Genomic DNA, 8,923 nt, shown 5'->3' with positions numbered 1-8,923 from the left:
GGAGAGAGAGAAGGAGAGGGAGAGAGAGAAGGAGAGAGAGGGAGAGAGAGAAAGGGAGAGAGAGAGGGAGAGGGAGAGAGGGAGAGGGAGAGAGGGAGGAAGGGAGAGAGAGAAGGAGAGAGAGAGGGAGAGAGAGAAAGGGAGAGAGAGAGGGAGAGGGAGAGAGGGAGGAAGGGAGAAAGGGAGAGGGAGAGGGAGAGAGGGAGGGAGGGGGAGAGAGTGAGGGAGGGGGAGGGGGCACACAGGTCAGGCCCCCCATGGTGACACCGGCCCCTGCTCAGCGCCCCCCCCCTGCTCTGTCCCATCCAGCATCCCCAGAGGCGCAAACTCAGGGCTCCCTCCCTACGCAGTGGCCAGCACGGTCAGAGGCTCACAGCCCGGCCCTGGCAGCTGTGTTAAAAACAATAATAGTAATAATAATAATAATAATAATAATAATAATAATAATAAACAAACCCTGGACGGAGCCCGGAGCCCGGTGACCCGCCCCTGCCTGCGCAGAACAGCCCAAGCCGGAGCCTCTGGCCAGGGGCCTGCAGCGCCACCTAGAGGCTGCCCCCACACAGGGGTCCGCGCCCGCACCCAGGGGGCACTCAGAGGGCGGCACCCACGGGGAGCAGCTGCGCCCGGCTCATTCCAGGGCTTCCCCCAGAGACACGAGCAGGGCTGAAGCACTGGCCCTGCAGGCAGCTGGCCCCCTCTTACTGCCCGCACCCCATAAGGACCCTGAGCCCGCCAGAGTGAGCACAGAGCCGGGAGTCAGCCCTGAGCACAGAGCCAGGAGTCATTCCTGAGCACAGAGTCGAGAGCCAGCCCTGAGCACAGAGCCGGGAGTCAGCCCTGAGCACAGAGCCAGGAATCAGCCCTGTGCACAGAGCCGGGAGTCACTCCCGGTTGGACTCGGGGGCCCCTTGGGGTGCCGGGGCCAGAACTGGGCGGGCCGCGTGCACGGCAGCCCCCTCCCCGCCGTGCTCTGGCTCCCGCCCCTCACGTGTCCCTGGCCCCGTCCCCGGCGGGTGGGAGTTCCTGAGGACTCTGTTCCGAGCCGCGGAGTGAGCGAGTGGCGTGCGCAGAGACAACGTCTCAGAGAGGGGAGACGCCGCCACCGAGAAGCCCTCACAGCCCAAGGGTGGGTAGCGCGGGGGGGGGGGGGGCCCTCACGGGCTCCCGGCCAGAGGGCGCGCGGGCACCAGGCCACAAGCTCGCACAGCCCCTCCTCACCGGCCCCCAGCAGGCTCTGCGCCGAGGCCCCACCAGAGGGATCCGTGAGCATAAAACCAAGAGTCACCTGAGCACCACCAGAGCAGGCCCCAGGGCCCAAACACTGGTGACGGCATGAAGGGAAAATGATGGGCCCACACTCACACCCTACACCCCCCCCCCACCGAGAGCCGCCCACACCGGGCAACCCCCCCACACCCAGAGCCGGCCACACCGGGCAGTTCCCAGAAGCCGCCATTTGGCAACCATCGTTCACGCTCACTTAGGGTACCCGAGGGTGCTCTGACACGGAGACGCTTCCCGTGAGGGAGGGGACGGGAGGGAAAGCTGCGATGGCACGACTGAGAAGCCAGGCGCACACACACACTCACACAGACACACACACAAAAACACACACTCACAGACACAGACACACACACTCACGTAAACACACTCATAAACACACACATATACACACTCATGCACAAACACACTCATATGCACACACTTATACACATTCATATACACAGACACACACACTCAGACACTCTCATAGACACTCATACACACAGACACACACAGTCACACTCTCCTACCCAAACACACACAGTCTCACACAGACTCTCACTCTTACACACAGGTACACACGCTCTTACACGCATCCCCCTCCAGGGTGTGGCAGAGGTGAGGCGGTGAGGACCCAACTCTCGGCGTGGCGGCTCCCGTGTGGGTCAGAGCAGGGTTGCATGAACCGACACCTCTGACCCCCTCTGACACTCGGGCCTGGGGGCTGGCCAGGGGGCTGCTGGGGGCCAGCGCCCGAGGCTGCGGCTTCCTCTGGCGGTGCCCGGGGGCTGGCCCTGGGGGGTCTGGGCGGTGTTGGGGCTGGCCCTGGGGGTCTGGGCGGTGCCGGGGGCCGGCCCTGGGGGTCTGGGCGGTGCCGGGGGCTGGCCCTGGGGGTCTGGGCAGTGCCCGGGGTTGGCCCTGGGGGGTCTGGGCGGTGCCCGGGGCAGGCCCTGGGGGGTCTGGGCGGTGCCCGGGGGCCGGCCCTGGGGGGTCTGGGCGGTGCCCGGGGGCCGGCCCTGGGGGTCTGGGCGGTGCCGGGGGCCGGCCCTGGGGGTCTGGGCGGTGCCGGGGGCCGGCCCTGGGGGTCTGGGCGGTGCCCGGGGCTGTCCCTGGGGGTCTGGGCGGTGCCCGGGGCTGGCCCTGGGGGTCTGGGCGGTGCCCGGGGCTGGCCCTGGGGGTCTGGGAGGTGCCCGGGGCTGGCCCTGGGGGGTCTGGGCGGTGCCCGGGGTTGGCCCTGGGGGTCTGGGCGGTGCCGGGGGCCGGCCCTGGGGACCCGGAGCGACAGGAGGGCGGGTGCTCCGCAGCTTTCCCATCAGTCTGGCGGCGTTTCTAAGGGAGGAAGAACTGGAAAGCTCCAGGCGTGGGGGGAGTCGCCGTGACGCAGCCCGGGCGGCCCCCAGCCCGGCCCGAGGGTCCCCGAGCGAGGGGAGCTCCGAGCACTGCGGGGAGAGAGTCCGGCCCGAGGGTCCCGAGCGAGGGGAGCCCCGAGCACTGCGGGGAGAGTCCGGCCCGAGGGTCCCCGAGCGAGGGGAGCCCCGAGCACTGCGGGGAGAGTCCGGCCCGCGGGCTCCCGAGCGAGGGGAGCCCCGAGCACTGCGGGGAGAGTCCAGCCCGAGGGTCCCCGAGCGAGGGGAGCCCCGGGCACTGCGGGGAGGGGAGGGCCGGGTCCGGGGGCGCGGGCGGGGTCCCGCGGCGGGAGCGGGGCGCTCATACCCGGGGTCTCCCCTGCGGCCCCGCCCTGCTCCCCGCGCACGGGCCCCCGGGCCTTTGTCTCCGGCGGGGAGCGCGACCCCCGGCTGGGCCCGCCGGCCGACAGGGCTGAGGGCCAGGGTCCGGCGACCGCGGGCGGGAGGGGGCGGGAGGGGGCGGGAGGGGGCGGGAGGGGGCGCGCAGCGAGGGAGGCGGGGTGGGGGGCGGGGGGCGGCGCCCCTTACCCGGAGCCGCGTGCAGCACGCCCCGCCCCGCCCCGCCAGCTCGGGGCCCGGAGCTCCGCCTCCCGTGACGTCACGACCAGGCCGTCCAATCAAGGCGCGCCTTACCCGCGCACCATCTTTAGTCCTGGCAAGGTGGCGCCCTTGCCCTCACGTCCGACCTGATTGAGGGGGAATGGGTTGCAGTGGTGTGGGGCTGGGGGTATGCGGCGCGTGTGCGTGTGCGTGTGTGTATGTATGGTGTGTAGTGTGGGTGTGGTGTGTATGTGTGTATGTGTGGTGTAGTGTGTGTGATGTGTGTATGTGTGTGGTGTGTGTATGTGTATGGTGTGTGTATGTGTGTGGTGTGTGTATGTGTGTGTGGTGTGTGTAGTATGTGTGTGGTGTGTGTAGTGTGTGTGTGGTGTGTGTATGTGTGTGGTGTGTGTAGTATGTGTGTGTGGTGTGTGTATGTGTGGTGTATGTGTGTGTGGTGTGTGTGTGTGGTGTGTGTATGTGTGGTGTATGTGTGTGTGGTGTATGTGTGTGTGGTGTGTGTATGTGTGTGGTGTGTGTATGTGTGTGTGGTGTGTGTAGTATGTGTGTGTGGTGTGTGTAGTATGTGTGTGTGGTGTGTGTATGTGTGTGGTGTGTGTGTGGTGTGTGTAGTATGTGTGTGTGGTGTGTGTATGTGTGGTGTATGTGTGTGTGGTGTGTGTATGTGTGTGTGGTGTATGTGTGTGGTGTATGTGTGTGTGGTGTGTGTATGTGTGTGGTGTGTGTATGTGTGTGGTGTGTGTATGTGTGTGTGTGTGTGTATGTGGGTGTCGGATGTGAAGCGGGAGGAGAGGGTCGGTCCCTTTCTCCCCGTCGCCTCAGCCACGCGGCCCAGGGTTCCGGGTTCTTGTCCCGCCCGTGGGGGGTCTGAAGGAAGGCGGGAAAGTGGGAGGGAGACGCGGGTCCCAGGGAGGGCCCCCCCCCCCCCGCACTAGGCAGGAGACGGGGCCCCTCTGGGGGGGAGACGCGGGTCCCAGGGAGGGCCCCCCCCACTAGGCAGGAGACGGGGCCCCTGGGGGGGGGAGACGCGGGTCCCAGGGAGGGCCCCCCCCACTAGGCAGGAGACGGGGCCCCTCTGGGGGGGAGACGCGGGTCCCAGGGAGGGCCCCCCCCACTAGGCAGGAGACCGGGGGGTGGGGGGAGATGTGGGTCTCGTGTGCCCGGGCAGGTCGGGCCGCGCTTGCTCAGCTGCCCGGGGGTCTCCAGCCTGCCCACGGGGCTGTCCCTGGGGGGGCGCGGGCTCCTTTTCCCGACCTTCGGTCCTGCTGTCTTCTCTGGGGGGTCCTTCCTGCGGGGAGGGTCCCGGCGCAGGGGGGGGGCAGGTCTTGCTTCCTGGACCCACGGGGAGGGTCCGCTTAGGGCCGCGGCTGTTACTCCCGGATACTTTATTGCCATCGTGTGGGGCCCTCCCCCGACCTGCTGCCTGCGTCATGGTGCGCGCGCGCGTGTGTGTGTGTGTGTGTGTATGGGTGTAAGGTATGTGGTGTGTATGTGTGTAGGGTGTGTGTATGTGGTGTGGTGTGTGTGTAGCATTGTGTATGGGTGTAGGGTGTGTGATGTGTGTGTAGTGTGGCGTGTGTGTGTTGTGTATGTGTGTAGGGTGTGGTGTGTGTGTGTGTGCAGGGTGTGTGTGCAGGGTGTGTGTGGTGTGTGTGTGTGTGTGTGCTGTGTGTGGTGCAGGCACACCACGTGCTCGGGCTCCCTCCCGGTGGGGCACCCCTGGGGCCCGGGTGGGCTGCCCGGGGACAGTGAGACACGGCTCCTTCCCGCCCGCTGGGCTCTGGCCCGAGTGTCCGTCTCGGTGCTCTCTGGGCTGCCTCCGCAGCTCTGAGTCTGCCCCTGTGTCCCGGGACGGGCAGCCCCTGGGGGGACAGGGCCAGGGTCAGTGTGGAAGAGGCGGGGCTCGGGGCCTGCAGGGGTGCGGGGCACTGGGGCCGGGCGCGGCGCTGGCACTGGTGGTGGACGGGTGTTGACACATTGACCGCCTAGACTCCCCCAGCCCAGACACTCCCCCCAGCTGCTGTCCCGCCTGCTGGCAGCCAGGTCTGAGCACAGCCTGGACGGTGCCCACAGTGCCCACGGGCAGGTCTGAGCGCAGCCTGGACGGTGCCCACGGGCAGGTCTGAGCACAGCCTGGACGGTGCCCACAGTGCCCACGGGCAGGTCTGAGCGCAGCCTGGACGGTGCCCACGGTGCCCATGGGCAGGTCTGAGCACAGCCTGGACGGTGCCCATGGGCAGGTCTGAGCACAGCCTGGACGGTGCCCACAGTGCCCACGGGCAGGTCTGAGCGCAGCCTGGACGGTGCCCACGGTGCCCACGGGCAGGTCTGAGCGCAGCCTGGACGGTGCCCACGGTGCCCACGGGCAGGTCTGAGCTCAGCCTGGACGGTGCCCACGGGCAGGTCTGAGCTCAGCCTGGACGGTGCCCACGGGCAGGTCTGAGCTCAGCCTGGACGGTGCCCACGGGCAGGTCTGAGCTCAGCCTGGACGGTGCCCATGGGCAGGTCTGAGCACAGCCTGGACGGTGCCCACGGGCAGGTCTGAGCGCAGCCTGGACAGTGCCCACGGGCAGGTCTGAGCACAGACTGGAGGGTGCCCACCGTGCCCACGGGGAACGGAGCCTCCGCCCGGCCCTGCGGGGAGCGAGGGCGGGAGGGGGGGCTCTTCTCCCGCTGGCCTCCTCTTCCACCGCCCCGTCCACTGTCCAGCAGGTGGGGCCTGGGGCCGGGCCGACCCTGCAGGTTCTGGCGCCTCTCCCCGGGGGCTGGCATCTCTGTTCCAGGCCACTGCCCAAGTGCCACGACCCCCCGCCACACGCAGGAGCCGCGTCGGCACCTTCAGTGCCGTGAGGGCCTCGAGGGCCCGAGACAGCACAAAAGCAACGCCTGCGGGCCTCAGGCCTGGCCCGCCGCGGAGGGCCGGGGTCTCACTTCCTGGGCCAACAAGGAGCAAGAGGACGAAGCCTAAAGGCCCGCCCAGAACGGCCGTGGGGGGGGGGCGGGGAGCCGCGGGCGCCGGCTGCGGCCAGAGAAGGTGCAGGCCTGGGTCTGCTCCCGCCCTCTGCTGCCAGCTGGCATCCGCCTCCCGCGGCCTGAGACCCTCAGCCGCCCCGCAGCCCCCGCGGGCAGGTCCGACACCCGCCGCCCGCCCGGGGCTCTGGGACAGCACCGAGCAGGAGGGCGCGGTTGCAAACGAGATGGCGTCAGGGCAGTGACCCGGGCCCAGCGTCCAGGCGGACCTGCCGTAAGGGTCACGGTAGGAGCACAGGCGGGGGGGGGGGCAGGCCGCTCCCTGCAGAGTATCGGGGTCTCGACGTGAGTCACAGGACAGTGTCGCGGCCTCGGGCCGCTGGCTCTCGGTCACTCTGGCGCACTGACCGGCTCTAGACGCTGCTGCTGGAGACGGTGCGACGGGCCTGGGGGCTGGCCCCGACCCCGCACCACACGGGGCCCCCAAGCCCCCCAGGAGGGCCCCCGGGGCGTGGAGCCGGGAGCAGCCTCCCGACGGCGCTGGGCGCGGCCCCACAGGGCCCGGGAAGGCGAGGGCAGCTGCGGGAGACAGCGTCTGGCACAGCGCAGGGGGCGGCGGGCGGGCGGGCACGGCTTTGGTCTGGGCACTGCCGGGGCGCTGGGTATCTGGTCACGCCGCAGGCAGGGAAGGGCCGAGGCAGAAACGCTTCTCAGGGGTGAGCCGGCCCCCGAGACAGCTGGGGGCGCGGGGGGCTCTGGGCCCGACCTCCGGGAGCAGCCAGGGTTCGAGTGCTCGTCCTCAGTCCCCTCCCATCCTCGCTCCATCCCCGCTTCCGGGAGGTGGAGCCAGGCCGAGCTTCGTCAGTGACGCCGGTGAGACACGTATGGAGCCAGACATCCTCTGTATGAGCAAACGTGACCTGAACACGGACCCTCACGTCCAGTGAGCTCTCAGGAGTCAGCCCGAATCTGACCAGGAAACCCGCTCGCACGCTGGGCCGTCCGAGGCTGCTGCTGGCGCGTCCCAGGGGCGCCATTTCACCCTCCCAGAGTGGGGTGAGGTTGGCACTGCCACCACCATGCTCTCCTAAGGCCCAGGAAGCAGGCCCAGAGCCTGAGAGGGACCGTGCACAAGTACCAAGTCATCCGCCATGCACAGTGCTCCTGAGCCGCAGATCATGTTAAGTGTGAATCAGATCACTAAAAGGAGACATCGGCCCGGAGTGTAGCACAGCGGGGAGGGCGTCTGCCTTGCACGCGGCCGGCCCGGGTTCGATGCCCGGCATTGCACAGGTGGCCCGAGAGGATCCAACGTGGCCTCACGCTGGTCAGATAGGGGCTGGAGGACAGCACAGAGGGTGGGTCCTTGCCTTGCACATGGTCGACCTGGGCTCGGACCCTGGACCCCCGTGGTCCCCCAAGCCCACCAGGAATGACCCCTGAGCACGGAGCCAGGGGTAACCCCTGAGCACCACCAGACGTGACCCCCAAACAAACAAAAAATCATGAAATGAACATAAAGAAGAATGAGAGAGTAAGAAAAATAGAAGAATCAATAGTAGAAACAGAATCAGATGCATTTTAGAATAAGAAAATAAACCGGGGATTAATCATTGCCAGGACAGTGGAGAGAACGAGACACTTGGACTAGCAGCACAGCAAAGCGAAGAACTAGAACACGAGCTAGGTGATGTCATAATAAAATAGGTAACAGCAAAATAAGATAGAATAATAATTGTGAACGATTACAATCTTTTGATCTACCTATTTTGTGTCTGGCGCCCACCCAGGTGTGCTCAGGGGTCACTCGTGACAGGGGTCGGGGCCAGGGGACCATACGGGGTGCTGGGGATCGAACCCAGGTCAGTGGCGCGCAGGGGAGTGGCCCGGGCCCCCCATGCTATCAGGATGGTTTTCACAGCAAGGCCAGCCGCTCCCCAGCCTTGCCCTGGGGCTGGCCGCGTGGGCGTGCGTGGCCCCCAGCGTGCGGGGCCCCCAGCGTGCGTGGCCCCCAGCATGCAGGGCCCCGGCACTTAAGAGGGGCCAGGAGGGGCTGGAGCAATAGCACAGCGGGGAGGGCGTTTGCCTTGCACGCGGCCAACCCGGGTCCGATTCCCAGCATCCCATATGGTCCCCTGAGCACCTCCAGGGGGTGATTCCTGAGTGCAGAGCCAGGAGTGACCCCTGTGCATCGCCGGGTGTGACCCAAAAAAAAAAGAGGGGCCAGGAGGGAATGAACCGCGGGCGATGCCCCACCCGGCCCATGACACCCTTCCCGCCGTCTCCAGGGCCAGCAAGCCTGTAGCTCCCGCCTGAATCCCTGTCCTGCGGAAGGCTCCTTGCTGGGCCGTGTCCACACCCGCTGGGCACCCCCAGGCTGGGCCCCTCCGTCCACTGTCCGGCCGCTTCTGAACTGCGCCTGCAGTGCCCACAGCGGCCACCAGGGGGCAGTGTTGTCTAGCCATGGGCTGGGTCCATTTGCTCCAGCACCGAGCCCTTCCCTGAAGGAGGGGACGGGCCTTCCTCAGGGACCCTTAGAGGCTTAGGGCAGCGCGAGAACCAACCGGAATGGCCCACGGGAGAGAGACAGAGACAGACAGAGACACAGAGACAGAGGCAGAGAGAGACAGAGAGAGACAGAGACAGAAAGATAGAGACAGAGGCAGAGAGAGACAGAGACAGAGACAGAGAGACAGACAGTAAGTCGGGGAACTACCTGA

The sequence above is a fragment of the Sorex araneus genome, chromosome 1 (genome assembly GCF_027595985.1).
Source record: "Sorex araneus isolate mSorAra2 chromosome 1, mSorAra2.pri, whole genome shotgun sequence".
In the NCBI taxonomy this organism is placed as follows: Eukaryota; Metazoa; Chordata; class Mammalia; order Eulipotyphla; family Soricidae; genus Sorex; species Sorex araneus.
The sequence above is the reverse complement of the archived record's forward strand: the minus strand, read 5'-3'. Positions refer to the sequence as shown.